Source organism: Odocoileus virginianus, chromosome 33, assembly GCF_023699985.2.
Source record: "Odocoileus virginianus isolate 20LAN1187 ecotype Illinois chromosome 33, Ovbor_1.2, whole genome shotgun sequence".
Taxonomy (NCBI): Eukaryota; Metazoa; Chordata; class Mammalia; order Artiodactyla; family Cervidae; genus Odocoileus; species Odocoileus virginianus.
The window spans coordinates 21934479-21956148 of record NC_069706.1 but is presented as its reverse complement, the minus strand read 5'-3'; the positions used below and the strand labels follow the sequence as shown (position 1 = coordinate 21956148).

At 40.9% G+C, this 21670-nt stretch overlaps 1 long non-coding RNA gene across 1 annotated transcript; it reads right to left on the bottom strand.

Moving 5' to 3' along the window:
- Positions 1-1058: 1058 nt before the first annotated feature.
- LOC110125154 (uncharacterized) lies at positions 1059-21061 on the bottom strand. Its single transcript, XR_002309986.2, has 3 exons — positions 20504-21061; positions 10210-10280; positions 1059-1563 (listed from the first exon to the last, which is right to left on the bottom strand). It is a non-coding gene; the product is annotated as an uncharacterized lncRNA (long non-coding RNA).
- Between the last annotated feature and the right edge of the window lie 609 nt (positions 21062-21670).

The following is a 21670-nucleotide window of genomic DNA, read 5'->3' as shown; positions in this document are numbered from 1 at the left end:
GGACAATCAAGTGAGCATGCCAAGTAGACTCTCTAGATCCAAAAGAGAGCTGGGATAGAGGTTGAAAGGGGACAGCTTCAGAATATAGATGGGTGGTTCTTAACTCTGGCTGCTCAATAAATTACCTAAAGGGCTTTTTAAATGTGCCACTGCCCAGACACTACCACCAAACCAACTAAATCAGAAGCTCTGGAGGTAGAAACCAGGCATCAGACCCTCTAAGGAACACTTAACTTTAGAGATTAGAGGAAGGACAAAGGACCAGCAAAAGAAGATTGAGAAGTGGCCAGTGATATAGGAAGATACCCAGGAGCTTTAGTTCATGGAAGCTGAGTGGCGTATATTTCAAAAAGGAGATAAAACATTGCTATACCGGGATGTTATGATAATTCAATGAGCAATACAAGCAAAGCACTTTGTAAATTTTTAATTGATAAACACTGGGCTTCCAAGGTGGTGCTAGTGGTAAAGAACTCGCCTGCCAATGCTGGAGACAAAAGTGATATGGATTTGATCCCTGAGTTGGGAAGATCCCCTGGAGGAGAGCATGACAACCCACTCCAGTATTCTTGCCTGAAGAATCCCCATGGACAGAGGAGCCTGGTGGGCTACAGTCCATAGGGTTGTAAAGAGTCAGACACAACTAAAGGGACTTAGCACAGCACAAACAAACACTAGATGAGGTATTAGCATCATCTAAGGAGAAAAGTTACTCTCCTCCTGGTACAATAGTCCTACCTGGACCACAGAGAAAGGATACTTCCAACAAACCTGAGCCTTAGATAAATGCTGGCAAGGATTTATCAATTAAAAGGATTTATCTTAGATAACTCCTGGCACTTCTTACACTTATGAGAAATAATAAAAAATCCTATGGCTGTGAGGATTAAACAAATTTATACCCATTATCCTTAGCTCAATGCTTAGCATTTCATCATCAGAGTAATAATAATTATTATTATTATTTACTCTAATAATATGAAATTATTTCTAGTAATAATAAGCATTTATTTCATTACTTATTATTATTATTAATGCAAACATAGTGCTTTCTATTTGTTAGGCAAAGTTCTAAATGCTTTACATATACTTACTAACCTTATTCCAAAAGGTTAGCTATTGATTTGTTGTTGCTGTTGTTAACTCCAAATGATTTGTTAATTCAAAATGATCTGGTTTCCTGAGTGGGCACTAGGGGCTTTGGCATTCCAAAGCCATTGTTCTGATGTGCAGGTTAGTAATGGTCTCATGGGGCTTCTCTGGACGTGGCAGAGAAGATGGGCTCTGCCCTGAGGGAAGTGTATGGGCCCCCAGTGCCATGAGTCAAGGCCTAGGACCGCCTGAAGGACAGCAGGACTGTCCCATAAGAGAGCTGTGCTCCACAGTGATGTGCGAGTTCCTTCATGGAGGCTGTGTCATAGGCAAGTTCACAGCTATATTTGAAGGCATCTGGGCACAGAGACAATTTCAGCCCGGTTCTTCAACTCAACTACTGATCACTCATAGACATCAGGTGCTTAAGCCTCACCCTGGCTTTGGGAAGCAGAGATGGTTATCCCCATTCTACAAGAGAGGAGACAGAGGCTTAGGTTAAAAACTTGTGCAAATTCACACAACGAGTTAGGATCAGAGTCAGGACTCAAACCGAATACCCTAAATCCACATTCAGACCTTCTTTTCTACCATGCTAATCTGTTTGGTTTTTTTTTTTTTTTTTTCCAAATTTTAAGGAGTCAGAGCTATGGCCAAACTAAAAGAAATCAGTAACAAAGACCCCTGAAGAGATCACCTTCAATACACTAAGGAAAAAAATGGGCAAGGAGTATGAACAGGTTATTTGCAGGAGAGAAACACAAATGCTAAAAAAAAAAAGAGGCAAATGAAATATAAATTTTTACAAATATATGTATATTATTTTACACTCATCAGATTCATTTTAAAATGTAAAAGTCAGAAAACAATAAGCACTAGAAAGGATAATAGGTACAACCCTTAGATATTGCTGTTGGGAGCTATAAACTGGTGCATAAAATCCAGAGAACAAAGCAAGGTATCTAGACAACTTAAAAACTCATAACTCCATGATTCTACTTCTAGATATTGTCCATAGAGAAACTTCTCTCATTTGTGTACAAGGAGACACGTATAAGGATATTTCCTATTGGTAGCATGAGAAAAAGTAAACTATTTAAATGTCTATTTATCAGGGGATGGATAAATAAGATTGTGTATTCATTCCATAGAACACTGTCTAGAAGTTTAAATGAATAAACTAGATCAATGTATATCATCATGAATGAATCTCAAATATACATACTTGACTGAAAATGGCAAATTAGCAGAATGATACATGAAGTACAATATCACTGAAAGAACTGATTTTTAGAAGCAGAGGTTCTAGGGTTAGTGCAGAATGAAGAGGGAATGTATTTGGAAGTAGAGCAATCTTTGGTTAAAACTCTTCAACAAATCATTTCCGAAGTCTCTCCATTTCTTTCTGATACCATCTTTATTTCTCTCTTCCTTTTTTCCCTTCCAGTTTCCCTCTCTCCCCTAAAAACCCCTAATCTAATTCCCATGAATCAGTTTCAGAGAAACTGTAAATTCTCTGACATCATAAGTAAAGCTTTGTATTTCTAAGTATTATTCCTGGGGAATGGGTCCATTGTTTCCATTAGCTTATCAGAAAGGTCAGTGTCCCATTAAGATTAAAAATTTAGAGGAAAAAATTTTTTCAAAGAAACATGTCGTTCTTTGAACGACAAGGAAAAACAAGGTTTCCTTGGTCTATCATGCCCTGGGAGTAAGAGTTATTTCTCGTCAGAAGAAAAAAATCATAGAGAGAGAAAATGTAAAGTGATTTGTTCTGACCCTGTTTCCACTAGCCCCTTGCCCTGGGAGAAAATGCCCCGCCTTTGGAAACATAAACGTCTCCATCCTCCCCAGGCCTCCCATCCATCATTACAGGCAGGCACTGGGCAGCAGCAGCTGGTCTCCTTCACTGCCACTCATGACACTTTCTATCAGACGTCTAGCTCTGGCCAGTTTGTTGACAATTATGAAGATTTTTTTCCGACCCAGCCAAACAGCCTCTGCAACATCAGAGCTCTCCAGACCTGGGGAAACTACGAGAGATCAGGAAAGCCTAACTTGCTTTGTAGAGGACGCCCCAGCAGAGGGCCCAGGCCCAGATCCAGACATGGCTACACGGGCTCCCCAGGGCTCCTCTGTAACCTGGAGCTCTGGGCCCCACTGTTCTCTTCTCTAAACTCCAACCTTGTCTGGAGAGACCAGTGGGATAGGGACATTTAATACATATACCTGGGGTGAGCCGAGGGTCAGCCAGGTGGCTCTGCTGAGCTTGGCTGGCTTGCTCATGGGGATGTCAACTGGCTATCAGCTATCTGGCTTAGCCTCTGCCAGGTGCCTGGGCTCTGCTTTGCTCCAAACATCTCTCATTCCCTAGCACTCTAGCCTGGGCATGCTTTTATGGTAAATAGAAAAGTACAAGACAGCAAGCACTGAGCCTGTGCTAAGCCTCTGCTTGCATCATATCCAATAGTACCCCTTTGGTCAAAGCAAGTCACAGGACCATGCCCAGAGTCAAGGACAGGGCTTGTTACCCTGCCCAGAGTGAGCAGGCTCTGCAAGCCAGGGGTCAGGCTCTGCCTTTTATTAGGGATGTCTTTTCAATCCTTTGAGCAAACAAGAGACTACTTTTCACCTATCTGATTAGTGAAGGAAAAAAAAAATTTATAACACTGTGTGTTCCAGGCACCATTTAAATGAGGATAGGGAGTGTTAAGAAGGGATGCAATGGGGCTTCTCTGGTGGCTCAATTGGTAAAGAGTCTGCCTGCCAACTCAGGAGATACAGGTTCAGTCCCTGATCCGGGAGGACCCCACGTGCCACAGAGCAAGTAAGTTCATGTGCTACAACTACTGAGCCTGTGCTCTAGAGCCTGGGAGCCGAAAACACGGAGACCACATGCTCCAGAATGAAGACTGCATGCTCCTGAATGAAAGCCACGGGCTTCTTTTTTTATTTTTTTATTTTTATTAGTTGGAGGCTAATTACTTTACAATGTTGTAGTGGTTTTTGCCATACATTGACGTGAATCAGCCATGGATTTACATGTGTTCCCCATCCCGATCCCCCCTCCCAAGCCACATGCTTCTGAATGAAGACTAGCGAAGCCTGAGTGCCCTCGAGCCTGTGTTCCGTAACAAAAGAAGCCACCACAATAAGAAGCCCACAGATTGCAACCAGAGAGTAGCGCTTGCTCGCCACAACTAGAGAAAAGCCTGCCAAGCCAGGAAGAGCAGGCACAGCCAAAAATAAATAAATAAAATTCTTTTTGAAGAAGAAGGGATGTGAAGAAGGTGAGCAAACGAGCCTCACTGAAATCTTGGGCAAGAGTCATACTGGGAGAGGGAACAGCAAAGCAAAGATGGGCTCCCGAGGGAGGGCTGGAGCCCGGGGAGAGTACAGGATCTGAAGGCAGAGATGAAACAGGGAGCAGGCTGTCCAGGGCCACTACAAGGAGTTTCTTGTAAACTCTTGCACCTTTCTAACCTTTTAAAAACAAATGAGTGTTCCTTTCAAAACCATAATTTTAAAGAAATACAGACAGCAAAAGCAAATGACAATACTGAGCTGCTCTCCAAGATTCCAATAGTAGTGGACTCTGTGTATTTTATCCTAATTCCTGGCCGCCACATCCTTGAGCTTCCTGGAGCCTGCAGATTATTATCATTGTTGAGCACAGGCTGCCCTCTGCTGTTCACTTTTGGATGTGCACCCACGAGTATCCCCTAAAGCAGCCAAGTCATTGTCCCAGAAGGCAGATAAACCATTGTCAGAATGCCATCTTCCTTGCCTGCAAGTTTGAAGTCTCAGGAAGCCCTTGAAAGACAAAATACAAGAACAGGTCTCCCAAAGCTTTGCACATTCATTTTCCATCATGTATTACACTTTTGAAAGGACTCAATTACTTAATTGTCAACTTGCTCATTTGGTCCTCCACAAACCCGTGCAGGGCAAGCAGTGGGGCCTTGGTAGCCCATTTTGCAGGGGAGAGGACTGAGGCTTCAGGAGGCTTTAAAACGGGCACTCAGTCCCATTAGCCAGTGCATAGGAAACCAGGGTGAGAGTCACAATCCTCCAAGCCCACTCCAGCACAGCTGAAGGGCAGCAAAGGGGAGATGATTTGTTCACAGTCTCAAACATGAAACAGAAAATAAAAATCCTTTTTTCAGGATAAAAAGTTGTGACTTGTCATCATACCAACCAAGCCTCCTTCTCATGGTCTCTTTCTGCCTTGCTCTGAGTCCCATCACTGGCCCATAGTGAGTCTCTGGTTTCTGATATGAAGGTTTTGTAGCTTTTGACAGAAGGATGGAGAGGCAGGAGAAGGCCGTGACCCTACGCTGCGGCCCACATCACTCTGTACCTGTTAAGGAGCATTTTCTAACTTTAATCTCCGTTTCACTCCAGAGCATCTCCTATTTCTCTATCCATCTCCCCCACCCAGGAAGTAGCAAAGCTTCTAAGACCCATGCCCTCAGGGTAGAGTTACAGAGACATAAAGAGAAAGAAAAGCTCACGTTCTTAGTTTTAAAAACAGGCTTTTGAAACTCACAGCAGAGAAAATCATTTGAGAGAAAGGGTTTCTGTTTCTCCAAACCCTAGGCTTGGGGTGTCAGTTATGAAGGCCCTGAAGAACCAGGCATCAGACTTAGGTCACAGACCACAAAATTAAAGGGTGAAAGGTTATGTTTTCCTGCCCTGGAAAAAGAGGACAATTCTCAGGAACAGTGAGGGAAAGAAGGTAGTTGAAGCCTGACAGACTGGAAACTTTAGCCAAGGAGAAACAAGCTAGGAGACACTTTGCAGAAGGGTTTTTTGGAAGTCGTGTGCTGTGTGGAGTGTCATGTAAAACTCTCCATCGCTTCCTGACAAAATCTCCAGTAGGATCTGTACTGCCTACTAATGCTTCGGGAAGTGTGACTTACTTTCAGGGGATGTGAAAAAAAACAAGTGCTGCGTTAACTGTACCTTAAGGTGAAAACTGAAGTGATACACAAGGAGAAGCCAATATACCAACTGCTGTAACATCCTTGGCCTTGGAAAGTTCAAACCTGAGAGAATGAAATCTCCTTATCAAAGCCATCATTAAAACATAATTTGAAAAACATGCTAAAGGCTATTCTAGAAATACAAAATATTGTATGTAGACACTGGAGACAGAAACTAGCTCTGCCTGGGAAACTGAAGAACATTTCACATTTCAAGGTGAAATGATAGCTTGACAGATGGAGAAGTAAAGAGAAAATTGTTTTGTTAGAACTAACAGAACAGTCTCAAAATAGTCATGTTTCTCTTGACTGGGTAACAAAGTAAACGAGGGTAGAATCTTAGGAAAATTGATTGGATTAAATAAATGAATAGGCAATGAGTTAGAGCGCTAAAAAATAAAATACAGATGAAAAAAGAAAGCATGAACTACACTGTAATTGTAAGATTTGATTTAAAGAAGAAAGTATTAAACTAAGCAAAGAGGTTTATGTTAATGATGACAAAAGTACAACCCACATGAAGATCTAACCATCATAAATGTTTATATACCAAATAGCATGTCTTCAGAGTGTTTATAGCAAAAACAGCAGAAACTATAAGAATTAGACAAAAACACAGTGTAAATGTTCATTCAATTCTCTCAACCCATGACAGATCAAGTAGATAAGACATTCATAAGGATATAGAAGTTGCAAGCAATACAGCTGATGAAGTTGAGCTTACAAATACAGGCAAAAACATGAATATGATATTCAGTCAAAAACTACTTGTTGAGCACCTACTATGTGCTTAGCACTACTCTAGGTGTTCAAGGTACAGAAGTGAATAAAACAGAAATAAATCCCTGTACTTGGGGACTTACATTACAGTGCAGAAAGAAAGACATATGATCATTGGGCTAAGGTGATGGCAGCCAGGTTTTTCTACCATAAAGTTAATATTTTTCCTTTTGTAAACAATAAATTTCCTTTTGGGAGATACTCCAAGATGATATAACTAGCCTGTTCCTCATCATGCATGTATTTACCAGTTTTAACATTCATTGATGACTCTTACCTAAAAACATTATTGCTCTGGTTATTGCCAAATGGTGATTTTCTAGTTTCCTCATGGCTTCTATTAATATATTTACTAATTGGAATTCTACTGTAAGCAAAATGTTTCCCTCCTCACCATTTATTTATTTATCCATATAGTAACATCTATATGGACTCATGGATTCTTACTTTATTCATCATCCAGTACTATCGTCATTTATTTTGTTGTTCAAACTGTCCCAGATTTGGTCAGTGGGAGACTCTTAAAACTGACTCCTGAGTCCTTTTCCCCCGTCCTCCTCATCTGAGCACTTCCCTTGCTTGCTAGTAAAAGATATTCCAAGTTCATACTGTACTTTCCCTACCCTTGCCTTGGAGTCAGACATTTCTCCAAGACATCTTGACTCTTTTTATTGGAGAATGGGATTTAAATACCAAGATATGAGTATTAGGTGTAATTATTACTGGATTGTCACTGCTACAAGACCATCTCAGACATTAGATAGAAAAGAAAGACATGTATACATATACATAATACTACTTACATAAATAATACATTAATAAATCTATTTCTGTATTTTTCTACTCATATTTAAAACCATGAATTCACGTGGATATGTCCAGTTCCAATCCAACACCACTGGATTTATTCAAGCCTTTCCTTTTCCCACATTTCCCGCCGCCCCCCCCCGCCCCCATTTTTCTGACAGTGAGAAGCTTGTCTTTCATTTTTCACAATGTATTTCTTTGGGATACACATAAAACAGTTTCAGAATTGTTATTAAAAAAAAAAACATACAAGTTGAAAAGTTCAGTTTCTAAAACATAAAAAGACTATTGGGTAGGTCTTTTTTATGTAAAAAAAAAAAAAGAGAGAGAGAGAGAGAAAGAGGAGAGAAAACTAGAGCCCAAAATATGCACTGAAGAAGGATGCCACAGGTATAAAAACAGATCTTTTCAACAAATCAGCAAGAAATCCCAAGTTCACAGATTAGAATCTCTCATTCCTTCTCCAGCTGGATGCTAATTCAGCTGAATGTAAGTCTGAGTTCAAAACTGCTTTGCCTCACAAATTTGAAATCATTGGTTAAATTGCTTTGCAGGGACTTTTAGATTTATCCTCCATATTAACTTTTATCTCATAATTTCTTTCCTTTCCTTTTTGTTGCCCATTTGTACTGCACGTTGGGACAAACCATCACAGATTTGTTTTCAGTGGTGTCTTTTCACTGGTTTAGTCTATCTTGAGGGATTTTTTTAATGTCAGTGTGCTCGTTTCAAGATCTTTAGTGCTTCTTTTTCATATCATCCTATAAAATGTTTTGTGCATGCTATTTTTTGTCCAGTAACTCTTAAAATATGAATTTGTATTTTAAAGTCTTTCTATCCCATATTTTCTGTTTTCCTATTTCTTACGTGTTAGTTTTTTCAGTTTACTCAATTTGTTGCCTACATTTTAATAACATTATTTCCCAAATATTTGTTGTGACTCCTAAAGGTGTGCTTACCTTTCAGTTGACAAAAAGAATAACCCAGGAGCTCCAAGAAATTTAAAAAATGTAAACCAGTTACCCATATAAGAAAAAATGATCATAATAGCAGACTTCTTAACAACACTGAATATCAGAAGACAGAGAAGCAATGTCTATGAAGTTTTGAGAGAAAATTATGTGTGGAGTCCAGACTTCTAGCTCTAGTCCAACCTATGAAGAAAACTAATGCCATAAAAGAGCCTCAAACCCATGAAAGAGAAAATTAACCCCTAAAAAATACGATAGTTGGAGAGGCAAAAGAAAATGTTAAATTCTATAATGAATAGTTTCAGAAATATTCAATAAGAAATCACATTAAAAACACATTAAAACCACATTAGAGGGCTTCCCTGGTGACTCAGTGGTAAAGAATCCACTTGCCAATGCAGGAGACACGGCTTCAATCCCTAGGCTGGGAAAATTCCACATCCATGGAGCAACTAAGCCTGTGAGCCACAGCTATTGACCCAGTGTTCTAGAGCCCAGGACCCACAACTACTGAAGTCTGCAGGCCTCTGCAAAGAGAGAAGCCACTGCAATGAGAAGCCCAAGCACCACAACTAGAGAGCAGTCCCCAGCTGCAACAACTAGAGAAAAACCCCCACAGCAATGAAGACCCAGCAGAGCCAAAAATAAATAAATAAAATTATTTTTAAAAATCATATTTAAAACTCCTGCTAAGAAAAATAATTATTAAAACTATTTAAACTTTAAATAATTAAAAATTAGAAATTTATAAAATATATTCACTATAATTTGACAATATATAGACAGCACAAAATCACGGAGCTAAAAGTCTGAATTTATGATCAAACTAAAAGACTCCCAGAATGAACATAAAAGAACAAAAAGATTAAAAGTCTTCTGTAAATAAAGTTCAGAGGAGTAGGGAATATAATAAATACAGAATTTCTGCCATTTGTCTGTCAGTAGCTCAGAAAAACAGAACACAGAAAATGGATGGGGATAAAATAATAAAAGAAATAACAAGGGAAAACTTTCCCCACAGTAAGGAAATGTAAACCTATGAGTAGCCAAACTATGCATAAAATGTTATAAAGTTATTTTTCAGACATTGAAGGATTCAGAAAATAGACTCTCATTCTTTTAAAAACAAAAAAATAAAGCCCTCATTTTTTCCAAAAAAAGAGGAAAACATAGTGTCTAAGATACAATGGCTCTAACCTAGTAATACATAAAGGGAGACCCCTAGACATTTGTGTAGCAGGTTGAAAAACAACTAATTTAAATCCAAGGTGGAAGTCAGAGGGCTCTGGGGGAGCTGGAGATGTCTTTGTAAAAAAAGACCATACTCAGCAGAGAGTGGAGTTGGACATCTGTTAGAAATATCATTATGTATAAAGACAAGCTTCTTGAGCTACAGAGAGAAAAATAAAAAGAAAGGCAATTAGAAATTCCAGAACCACTTTCTCCCAAAGAAAGCTATATAAGGATGTTAGGCTCTAACTATAAAGTCAACCTAAGTGTGAAGTGATTTTTGAGCAGTTGATGGATTCAAAGAAAAGATAATCCAATTTATTTTGATACCATGGAACACTTACCTTCAAGCATACATGTTTAGCAACATAAGATTGTATTTTCCTTTCAACAGGTCCAATCATAGTACTTAGCTCTGGAATGAAAGATATTTACATTGTCATATTTATAATATCATAATAATGTATGTATTTATTCATTTTCAATTTCTGTGCTAAATCTATTAGCAAAATGTAAATATTATGAAAGTGGCGATGCACAGAAGTTGGGAGGCAGAGGAAAGCAAAAAATGTAGGAGTACTAATTTCTACATCTTTGATAGTATCAGAAGATATTATCTGAAGACAGATATTGGAACAATAAATTAAAGTTTGTAGAGCATATTCACTTTAGAGGAATAATTGCTAGAACTATAAATAATAAAGTAGCTAGTTAAATTTGGAGGTGGGGACTTTTAAGTAAGATTTTGGTGGGGGGAGCCTGTTGACAAAGATTTATTCTCTTTATTCCTTGTTCTAAAGAAATTTTCCATAGGTTTGACAGTATTATCACTGGTTTCACAAAGATACTATGGCATTTCTTTTGTTTCTTAACCTGGAGCTATTTTACTTTTTTAGTTTTTATTTTATATTGGTCTATATAATTGATTTATTAACACAGTGTTGTGTTAGTTTCAGGTGTATAGAAAAGTGATTCAGTTATACATCTACAGATATCTAATCTTTTCCAATTTTTTTCCCATTTAGGTTATTACAGAATATTGAACAGAGTTCCCTGTAGGTCCTTGTTGGTTATCTATTTAAATATAGTAGTATATATGTCAGCCCCAAACTCCCAATCTGTCCTTCTCTGCAACCTTTCCCCTTTCATAACCATAAATTTGTTTTGCCTGTGAGTCTGTTTCTGTTTCATAAATACAATCATTTGTATCATTTTTTAAAGTACCACATATAAGCCATATCATATATTTGTCTTTATCTTGTCTGATTTACTTCACTTAGTATGATAATTTCCAGATTCACTCATATTGCTGCAAATGGCATTATTTCATTCTTTTTAATGGCTGGGTAGTATTCCATTGTATATATGTAAGTAAGACTATCCCTTAACTTTCAAAATAGAGCTTCAATAAATTCTGTCTGTATATAACAAATAAAAACAGTAAAAGTAACAAGCATAATAATTTGCTATGAAAGTAACAAGCATAATAATTCAAAAGAGAAATGGTTCAAAAGTAGATTATGCTGAGGAATGGAGTCAGGGGTCTGGAAAAGTCTTGCTTTTCATGTTATGCCTCCTTTCTATATTGCTTAGCTTTTCCCCCCCACATTTGTGCTCTAATTTAGTGATGATTTTTTAATGTGTTAAAATATTAGGGCAACCACTGAAGAATAGAATAGGATCTATAACTTCTAAAAACCCAATATGGAAAAAAATGAGCCAAAGAAACTCAATCAATGCAATAATATACAGCAGAATAGGGAAGAGAGACAAAGAACAAAGAATTGTAAACAGAAAACATAAAGTATGATGGGGAAAAAACATACAAAACTTGAAAGGCAAATGGATCAGAAAGTAAATCTATTGTATTAAATGACAGAAACATATTAATTTAAAAAATAAATCGACAAAAGCTTTGGCTATGTTATATATAGCAATAAAATTAAAATCATGAATTCAGGGAGGACCTTAAGAGAAAAAGAATTGAGAAGATAGAACAGAGAGTTGTATATTCTTAGGACCACAAAAATGAGGTGAGCCAAACCACAGCTGAGTTTAGCCAGGTTCAGCCAGGGGTCCTGCTATGACTGAATGGGGCCAAGCCTATGTCTGACTACCCAGAGAGTGTTATGGGCTGAATTGTGTCCCCCTCCCACCACCAAATCATATGTTCAAGTCCTAACCCCTATTACTTCAGAATGTGACTGTATTTCAAGATATGGTGTTTTAAGAGGTGATTAAGTTAAAATGAGGTCATAAGGGTGTGTCTTGATCCAGTATGACTGGTGTTCTTCTAAGAATAGGGATTAAGAGACAGATACACATGAAAGATCACGTGAAGACAGGGAAAAAACAGGTATCTACAGTCAAGGAGACAGGTCCAGAAGGAAACCAATCCTATGGACACCTTGATCTCAGACTTCTAGGCTCCAGAACCATAAGCAAATAAACCTCTGTTGTTCAGGGCACCCAGGGTGTGGTAGTTATGGCAGTCCTGTCAAACTAAAACAGAGGGTCTCCTTTTCTTGATAATGATATTATAATTAGAAAAGTCACATGCCAATGACATGGACAGAATAAGCAGTAATTACCAGTAGAACAGCATATGATCTAGACAGTTCCACTTTAGCAGAAGGTCTGGTGAGTGGTTTGGGAGGTTTATGAGCAATTAGCAAAGGATTAAGAGAGAGAGAGAGAGATGGGCTTGGGATATAAACTCAAGGAAGCTGGCCTGAAGCTATGAGCCCCAGACATTTTTAGCTACTGCAGCCCTATTCTTTCACTGACATGGTCAGAACTAAGGTAGAAAATGTTGGCAAATCCATGTTGCCTAATCCTTTTATCTGGTGACCACTGATTAGTAGAAGGAAACCCCCACTAACAATAAGCAGGCTCATTCTCCTGATGGCTTTGTGAACTACTTTACTAGTGGTTAGTCATCTGCCTTATCTGCTTTTCGTATCCTTCCCTGTTACCAAGAAAGTTTGGGCCTAATTAAAGAAATGAGAATATATAGTAGGCAGTCAACAAAGTACATCAATAATCTCCAATTAAAACACAAAGACTCAAAGTCAGGATAGGGAAATAGATCAGTGGAACAGAATAAAAGCAAGAAGACTCACACCTACTCAATCCACTTATTTTAAACAAAGGTGTCAAGTCAATGCAATGAAGAGAAGAATTTTTAACAAATGATCCTGAATAATTAGGAAAAAAATAAAAAGAACTTCCTCCCTCTGTCTGCTTTATACACAAACATGAATTTTAAATGAACCATAGACTGAAATTCAAAAGGCTCAAAGTTTTACTTTTTTAAAGAGTGAAACACTTGAACAGAAACATCATAATTCAATAAACACTGGGAAAAGTGCTCAACATCATTATTCATCAGGGAAATGCAAAAGACAGAGACTCTTTGTTTCTATGTCCTGCTACCCAACTATGGGCTGTGCATTCCTAAAAATAAAAATAACTCCCTTAAAAAAATGTGGGAGATGAAATGGATGGAAAAATCAACACTCTCATTCTTCTTTTTAAAAATATTTATTTGGCTGCCCTGGGTCTTAACTGCAGCACGCAGGATCTTGATCTTCACTGAGGCATGCAGGACTCTTAATTGCAGCATGCAGGCTCTAGTTCCCTGACCAGGGATCGAACCAGGCCCCCTGCATTGGGAGCCCAGAGTCTCAGTCGCTGGACAACCAGGGGAGTCCCCTGCACTCTCATTCTTCATTAGGAATGTAATTGGCACAGCTTTTGGGAGAGCAATTCAGCAGAATTTAACATCATTTTATGCAATCATCTTCGACCCAGTGATATAGTTATAGGGATGATCTAAAGAGAACTCACCTCTATGCACAGAGATGCGTAGACAAAAGTATTCACAGCAGATTTGTTTGGAGTGAAAATCTAGAAACTCTCTAAAATATTAGCCCATAAATATGGGAAAAGGTTAAGTTATGGTGCATCCATTATTCATATGAGAGATGCAATTGTTAAAATGACTGAGTAGATGCCTACTTACTGACATGGAGAGACCTGCAAGGTATATAGACCTACTGCTAAGCAAAAAGAAAGAAGTCATCGAACAGTATAAATGGCCCTATTTACATTATTAAAGACTAAACTCCTGGAGATAGTGAAGGACAGAGAAGCCTGGCATCCTGCAGTTCATGGGGCCACAAAAAGCGACTGAATAACAACAATGTCTTTAAAGACACATAAACAAAAGCAGAAGTAAATTTCTGGAAGGACGCACATAGGAATGTGGCAATGTCCACCTTTGTGCACACAGGGAGTAAGGATACCTTTCATCACTTTTTACTCTGTTATTTGTTTATAACTAGGATGAATTTACTTATTACCAATGTAATTATTTATAAAATAATACAATAAAAACTGCTTTTTAAAGTACTGAATATTAATTATTAATGGAACTAACACAAGATTATGTGCCACACTCTCTGCTAAAGAGCCTTACATACCTTTTTTCATTTAATCTCACAAAACAAGCATTGGTACTCATTTTTTTTTACTTTTTATTTCATACTGGAGTAGAGTCGATTAACACTATTGTGATAGTTTCAGGTGGACAGCAAAGGCACACAGCCACATGTATACATGTATCCATTCTCCCTCAAACTCCCCTCCCATCCAGGCTGCCACGTAACACTGAGCAGAGTTCAACACCGTACTCATTTTTATTACATGAGAAAGCTGAAGCTTAGGAAGTTTGTTGGTAGTACAACGGCCCCTTAAAATCATCTGAGGAGTGATTCTGAAAAAGAAACTCTGATGACTGGACCTCATGTCAGATCTACAGAATCAGAATGCCTGTAGATGGAGTTCAAGCATCTGTATTTTGTAGTTAAAGCTACCGACAGTGATTCTAATGTGTACACAGGGTTGAGAACCAATGACTGACATTGATTCTCAGTCTGAGGTCATATTGCTTGCAATTGGAAGAGCAAAGGTTGGGATTAACTGACACTTCATATGCAAAAAATGATAGAGATAGAGTAAAGAGATGGCAGAGATGTAGGCAAAGATATACATACTGAATTTTTTTTTTCAGCTATTGAGGAAGAGCATCTCAAGCATAAAATGGTCCATGCACTAATTCCTCTTCTTCCTTCTCCAGAACCCATCCTCTGAATCTGTCTTCTGCAGTGGTCCCTGAAACTCCCGAGGGATGATGCTTCAAATAGTTAACAACCAGACACTACAGGCACCGACCAATCAGAATGGACCCTGAACTCAGCACTGGAGCGGGAGCCAGGTTTTCAGCTTTTGATCAGTGGATCCTAGAGAGCTGAGGCAGTCCCAGGGAAAACAGCAGTGGGATACCACTTAGCAAGCACAAGACATCAGCTGTTTACTAACCAACATGGAAATAGTTCAATATTTTAACAACTAATACAGTAGTAGCACCAGTGTCTGTCTGCACCTAGACTAAGGTCTGAGGTTTGTGGGGGGGGTGGGAATGGGAGGGGGGTGGGGGATGAGTATTTTTAAAGGTTGTTCTACGATGGTCTGCCTATCAGGCAACTATTTTATGTCTCTACCCAAAGACTGCTTATTGAGTGTCGAGAGGGAAAGTAAGAGGCTGGCACACAATCTGTGATCCACACGGAAGCTACCCCACCAGCTGCTGTGTGCCTAGCAGCCCCCGCTCCCAGCCCGATTCATTCCTAGCTCCTAGAGGGTTTGTCACTTTGCTGGTTATTGCTGTTTCCATCCTGAAGTGGCAGCTCCAGTTGTGTTTCCCAGATAATTTCAAAGATGCTAATTGCCACCTGCTGATTTCCTGTAAACACTGTACTTTACACAAGTGATTAATCAGAGAGCTGTGGACTGTTCTGAGGAAACGTGTGTATGTGTGTATGCGTGAGTTTCATTACTGTGGCGGATTTAAATCATAGGCAATGTTTGCTCACAAAGCTGCATTAGCAAAACGACAGGGAAAACAAAATTACAAAATACCATAAACTGCAAGTTCATAGACTATATAAACAACTACTCGAATCAGCCAACGATGCACTGACTAAATTCTAGAACTGAGCCTGAGGAAGGTAGCCTCTCTAAAGGAGACTTTGACTCACAGATGCTTATGTTTCTAAAAGAAACCAAACCTGAAAACATTTTCAAAGGTTTCAGAGAAAGTATACTCTCTTTAGATTCAAGATTGGCCTTGTGTCAAATCCTAGCTCTTTCAGTGACTACCCATAATATTCACGCAAATTACCTGGAACTTCAAACCTCCATTTCCTCATCTGTAAAACAGACATTATAATTTCTAAGTTACCTGAGACAACATGTATCAGGCTTAATTGCATGTGTTAGTCAGAATTGTATGGATTGTGACAAATTTAATTCAAAGTGGCCTCGGCAAAACAAGAAATGTATTGGCTCAAAATATTAAAAAAGCCAGGCCTCTGGCTTCAGGTCTAAGAGCCCAAATGATGCCTGTGGAACGCTTTGACACCCTCTCCACTTTCTGGCCCTGCTTTCCTCTGCCAAACCTCATTCTCAAGTAGACTTTACTTATGGCAAGCTAGTAGACTAGCCAACAGCCCCACACATATGTTTTATCCTCTCAGAAACCACAGAGAACTGGTATAGATTACATTTCACTTGGGAAATGACCCACTAGCCCATTCTCAGATCACATAGTTGGGTAGGGAAGTATCTACTCACACAGAACCTAGTCAAACCCCAGAGATATGCACAAAATCAGTCACATATACGATAACATAGCTGGATTTCTGACCCCTAAACCAAATGAGAAGTTGGACCAGCCTCATAAGTTGGACCATAAAGAAGGCTGTATACCAAAGAATTGATGCTTTCAAACAATGGTGCTAGAGAAGACTCTTGAGAGTCCCCTGGATAGCAAGGAGATCAAACCAGTCAATCCTAAAGGAAATCAACTCTGAATATTCATTGGAAGGACTGATGTTGAAGCTGAAGCTCCAATACTTCGGCCACCTGATGTGAAGAACTGAATCATTGGAAAAGACCTTGATGCTAGGAAAGACTAAGGGCAGGAGGAGAGGGGTGACAAAGGATGAGATGGTTGAATAGCATAACCAACTCAATGGACATGGATCTGAGTAAACTCCAGGAAATGAAGGTCAGGAAACCCTGGCGTGCTGCAGTCCATGGGGTCTCATGGACTTAGTGACTGAACAACAACATAAGAGGGAAAAATCAGTATTCGATCATCAGAATCTGAACCCCAGATTGATACTCAACCTTCCGTATAAGCAGACGTGCTGAGTGACAAGACAGAGAAGTTTGCTCAACTCAGAAATGCTGGTCAGCCTTCTCTGCACATGCTCACATGGGATGAGATGATTTCAGTCCTAGGCCAACAGTGGAAAGGTGGGTAGTTCAGATTCAAAGCCAGGCCCATTTGGCCAAGGTAGTCGTTTGCCATTTTCTGTTTTCAAGCATCTCTGAAAGTTTACTGCACTTCCTACCAAAAACTCTCATAGTATTCCAGCCAGTGGTCCTGGTCTCCACCTATTCACTTTGTCCCTTTATCTAGCACCATCCCCACAAGCAGGGAAAGATGGGGTCCTCTACCCCTTCATTTCTATTGTCCCTCCTCCTCAACATCCCCCCTGATATGAACAGGGTCTTCAGGATGTGGCAATGTATCACATTTATCCTGTGATAGTTGGTCAATATTAGACACAGGATTTCATGGTCTTTAGGTATCTTGCTCTAAAAAAATAAAATAAAAATGTGAGAAGTCAGGGCAAATGGGTATTATCAGGACAAGTTAAAAAGAGTAGGTATGCAAGAAGTCTAGAGCCCTTGTTAAATAAGAATGGAGGGATGCCAAGATAAAGGGGACTTCTCGGTGTCTATGAAAGTAAAAACTTAGCCTGATTGAAAAATAATACACATAAAACAGAAATGTTGGTAGCAGCCTCTGGACTCTGACGCCCTTCCTGACCAGCTATGAGGAACTTTAAAGTCCTTTCTATAATGAGTTGAGTTTATTTGCCTTTCTGGTCACTTGGTTAATGTATCAGAGTTATCTACAGCATAAAGTGACATGCTCCTTAGCACAGCTTCTGATTCAGACCACCTGGATCTGAACCCAAGATCCTCCACTCCACAGCTAGAATGCCTTAGGCACATTACTTAACTTCTCTGTGCCTCCATTTCCTTGTTAGGAATAATAGCATCTGCCTCCCAGTGTTGGCATGAGAAAGAAATTAGCTAACATCTATACAGTAAATAATTCAAACTAAACCTGGCTCATAATAAAACTGAATACACTTAGCTGTTCTACAAGCAGCAACCTAGTCTCCCTTCCTTCAGGAAACTAAGCTCCTTGTCTGCATGAACTTGGTTGATTGGGTAATACCTCAGGACAGTGTCAGGTCTCTCTATGGACTCAGAGAGGCAAAGCTGAGGTACCATAGGGATGTGGCTTGCACGCACAGAGGTTTGAGTTCCTTAAAAATTGCTACTTGCTTTTGTGCACTTGATATTATGATTGGCAGGGATTTTTCTTCTGTTTGACAGTGCTTGAGTAAGCTCATCCGTTGGTTTACTCTGAAAAGGGGGAACAGTTGGCAGCATACTTTTCTTGCCCTTAGGCTGAAAAGACTTGGCACAGTAAATTAAAAGAGGTGAGCTAAGCTGGTCACAGGAGGACATAAATGGACATCAGACTTTGCTAACAACTAGGAAGCAGCATCACAAAGCAATAGCAGGTGTTACTGAAACTCCAGAGGCAAAGGCTATAAAACCCGGAAGGGTTGTTATCCAGGCATAGAGATGAGGGTGGAGACTACTCAATGGGCTGGCACAAGCCAACTTTGCCTGAAGGCTTGTCTGCAGATTTTGGAGCTCGAGGTAGCTTGTCAAGGTCATCTTTGCATTCTGGTACTTCCAACCTCCCTCCTTCACCAACTGAAACACTCGGGTCACTCTGGTCCCTTGCCTGTTCTCCACTCTCAGTCACCTCTAGAATTCCTTTTCTTTATCAAGTCAATTCCTACTTGTTCCTCAAGCTTAACTAAATTTCAGTCTCCTCCAGAAAGTTTGTTGCCCACTTCCAAATCCTTTGAACTGATGGCTCTCTTTATCTGATACAACCAGGTGGAATTATACAGTCTTAAGGCACTCCTTGGGACTTCCCTGGTGGCTCAGAGGTTAAAGCATCTGCCTGCAATGCGGGAGACCCGGGTTCCATCCCTGGGTGGGAAGATCCCCTGGAGAAGGAAATGGCAACCCACTCCAGTATTCTTGCCTGGAGAATCCCATGGACGGAGGAGCCTGGTAGGCTATAGTCCACGGGGTCGCAAAGAGTCCACTGAGCGACTTTACTTTCACTTTCAAGGCACTCCTTACACTCAAGCCTTGTAAGACAGCAAACACCATTGGTCGTACCTGGGTATTGTCTTTTATTCTTCCCTTTGGTAGCAATACCTACCTGACTTTTTTCTTTAGGGAAAAAGCCCTTCCAAACTCTTGGTCCACATGGCTGTTGGAGGAGGTCATCAGAAGGACATGACCACCAGGTGACCTCCGAGCTGGACCAGGGCAATCAGCGGCTCTTCAGGCCCTTGCCTGTCCTTGACGTGTACATCTTGCCCTCCAGCCCTACAGTGAGAGCTCTTCAAGGATGCAGCCTTGAGAGAGTAATGTGCAGTAGAAGGCCAACTAGACTGAATACCTGATTGAACCCAATCGAAGCTTCTATATAAACTACTAAGATTCTAGGGTAGGTACCAAGATCTACTCATCCATGGGCACTAAGACAAGCCTTGTATGGAAGTTCCCTCACACGCTACCAGGCGCTGCAGAGTGTGGAGACCCTCCAAATGCTCCTGCCCCCAATCCTGGGGAGAGCCCTGTAGCCTACAGGGAGGGAGTCAGGGAGAGTCCCGCTAACGCCTGCTGTGGACCCGCCCACATGGACCGCAGTCGCTGTTAAGCCCAACACTGACACCATCTGGAGGGAAACGGGAATGGACTGCAGTTGCCAGAGGGCTGAACTCAGCATTCGGTGATAACTTCCAGGGGGTGCAGTGGTAAAGAATCTGCCTGCCAATGCAGGAAACTCAAGAGACACAGATTCAATCCCTGGGTCAGGAAGCTCCCCTGGAGATGGAAATGGTAACCCACTCCAGTATTCTTGCCTGGAGAATTCCATGGACAGAGGAGCCTGGTGGGCTACAGTCCAGGGGGTCACAAAGAAACGGACACAACTGAGCCACTGAGCACACACACACACACACACACACACTTGAGCCCTGGTACATTAGCCCTTTGCCCTGACAGTTGGGCTGTTCTAAGGGGATTGGCCCCACAGCTTAGAAAATGGGGAGCTGAGGGGCGGCTGATCATGAATAAGCCCTTGTGGAGTCAGGATGTGTGCAAAGTCATCTGAGTTTGCCTGTAAGAGCTTGCGTCAGTCCTCACTGTCCTCCACATCCCGGCTCAGAGTGTGCCAACACCCAGGGCAACCAGGAAGTTGACGTTGTGGCCTCGGTGCAAGCCCTAGGAGCTGATCCTTCAGCCACATTAACATCCAAGGGTCAGGCCACAGTTGTAGTTCTTACAGAAGCGGAAGACCCCCCCATATAAGTTCCTACTACGTTTCTGTCTTATTACCTTGGTCTCCTGCTGCTCCTGTGGTTTCCAGTCACGGGATGGGCACCTGATGAAGGAGTCTTTTGGGGCCTAGAGAAGAGAACAGCAGTCTCAAAGGCCCCTTGCTGAATCATCTAACTTCGGAGAGAACAAAGCATAACTTTAGTTACATCCTGATGCTCCAGGCCAGCTGCATCTATCTGGGACTTAACTCCCCCTGTCCGGAAACCTACCACCCCCTCCACCCGCCCAGAAGACTTATCGCCCCCTGCCCAGCTGCAAGTGTCATCTCAACAGAGGAATACTCAAATCCCGCCTGATTGACGTTTCCCTTATCGCTTCCACAAACCTCCCTATAAGAATGAAGCCTCCCTGATCCCTTTCGGCGGCGCTCAGCCTGGTCGTTAGGCCGACTGTCGCCCCTCCTTGCCTGAATAAAGGTAACCTACTTCTGTTGAGGTTGTCTTTCCTTTTCTGCCTCGCCGGAACGGTACCTTACACCTGATGGAGATACGCTTCTACAGTGGGCCCACCTGATGTCCGGCAAACGAAATCAATCTACCTGTTGGGTATGTGGGCAGCTGCCCCTCTCAGCTTGTTGGGACTGGCATAGTGGATATCACCACTCCAGGAAGGGGACTGGAAGGCCCTAAAGCAGTACCTTAAGGAATGACAAGCCAGGACTAATACTCTTTAATTCATCTGATATCACCAATACTGATCCAGAACACTGGCCCCCATGATCACTAACACTGAACAGGGTACACTTTTTCTGTCAATCAAACTAAACAGGTAGGCCATCAAGCTGCTGACAGGAAGACTCCTAAAAATACCACTGGAGTCATGGGTGGTTGCACTCAAATTTGGGGTAGCTTCATTTGGGTCCGTGCCAGCTGGTGGACATTTGAGCACCTGGGCAACTCAGTGTTGGGAACAGAAAAATCACTCTGAAAAGAAAGGACCCAGACTTCTCTGGTAGTTTAGCAGTAAGAATCCACCTGCCCATGCAGGGGACATGGGTTCAATCTCTGGTCCAGGAAGATTCCATATGCTTCAGGGCAACTAAGCCCATGTGCCACAACTACTGAGCCTGCGCACCCTAGAGCCTGTGGCTCCATGATAACAAAAGCCACGTCGATGAGAAGCCCACACATTACAACCAGAGAGTAGCCCCTACTCCCTTCAACT